This window comes from Aedes albopictus, chromosome 3, assembly GCF_035046485.1.
Source record: "Aedes albopictus strain Foshan chromosome 3, AalbF5, whole genome shotgun sequence".
NCBI lineage: Eukaryota > Metazoa > Arthropoda > Insecta > Diptera > Culicidae > Aedes > Aedes albopictus.
Window position 1 is genome coordinate 416,929,534 of NC_085138.1, and position 1,166 is coordinate 416,930,699.

At 45.4% G+C, this 1,166-nt stretch overlaps 1 long non-coding RNA gene across 1 annotated transcript; it reads left to right on the top strand.

Moving 5' to 3' along the window:
• Positions 1 to 443: 443 nt before the first annotated feature.
• LOC134292018 (uncharacterized) lies at positions 444 to 816 on the top strand. The gene is made up of 2 exons (XR_009999412.1): positions 444 to 547; positions 606 to 816. It is a non-coding gene; the product is annotated as an uncharacterized LOC134292018 (long non-coding RNA).
• Positions 817 to 1,166: the final 350 nt, after the last annotated feature.

Below are 1,166 nucleotides of genomic sequence, written 5' to 3' on the forward strand. Positions count from 1 at the left end.
CTTAAACAGTGGTACAAGCAAGGGGCTGGTCACTCGGCACATTGTGCCCGGCACACATGCCGGCACATCTCGGCACACATGCCGGCACAATCCGGCACACATGGGCACAACATAGAAATCCAACTTTTCGGTATGGAATCAAACTGTCAACATACTTACGATTGCAAAAATCCCTTCATACAGATTCTAGACAAGTGTTTTGGGTGGAATTTTGTCGGTAAACACCGACTAGGCTAATAACATTCGCCAAAAATAGACAGGATTATAATTAGCGCAAAAACATTTAAAGAAAATATTCCACTGGGCACATTCGGCACACCTCCGGCACACTTCGGCACACCTCCAACACATACTGAAAAACAACCGGCACAGTTTAAGCACATATTGGCACACGCTCAAAAATCACGGCACAAATGAAGTGTGCTGAATGACCAACCCCTTGGGTACAAGTATGCCTTGCTTTTGGTTGTTGCGGTTGTTATTAACTTGCAAGTCGCTTGGTAGGAATAGAGCCGCTCAGAGCTCTAATGAGGTCTTTTACGTACAGGTACGAATTTATTTACTTCAATTTTAAGCAATTATAACTTTCCCCTTGCATTTTCTAGGTATTCTTGGTTTCGCTGAGCCTGGAAGAAGGCCAAGGAGCATTCAGCCCCGCCGTGATGTTCTTGTTTACGACGTCCGTATCGTTACGTTCGTCAAATCGTAATTCGATCGGAATCCCGATTCGTGACGAGGAATGAGACTGTGGCCCTTATTATGAGTGTCACTTCACGGTGAAAACCGATCACGGTGACACATTGCGAATCCACGGTGTTAAGGAATCGGTGCATATCCATATTGCCAACCTGTGCCAACTGCGTCCATGGAATTTCGGATGACGATTTGTCCTGACGACCTGTCCTGCTAGGGATTTCCAGTTAGCCTAGCCTAGTGGTTAAAACTAAATAAATGAATAGTGGTTAAAACTATAGATCGCCAATTCGGAGACGGCGGGTTCGATTCCCGTTCCAGTCGGGAAAAATTTCTCGACTCCCTGGGCATAGTGTATCATTGTACTTGTCTCACAATGTACAAATTCATGCAATGGCAGGCAAAGGAAGCCCTTCAATTAATAACTGTGGAACTGCTCAAAGAACACTAAGTTGAAGCGAGGAGCGAGGCAG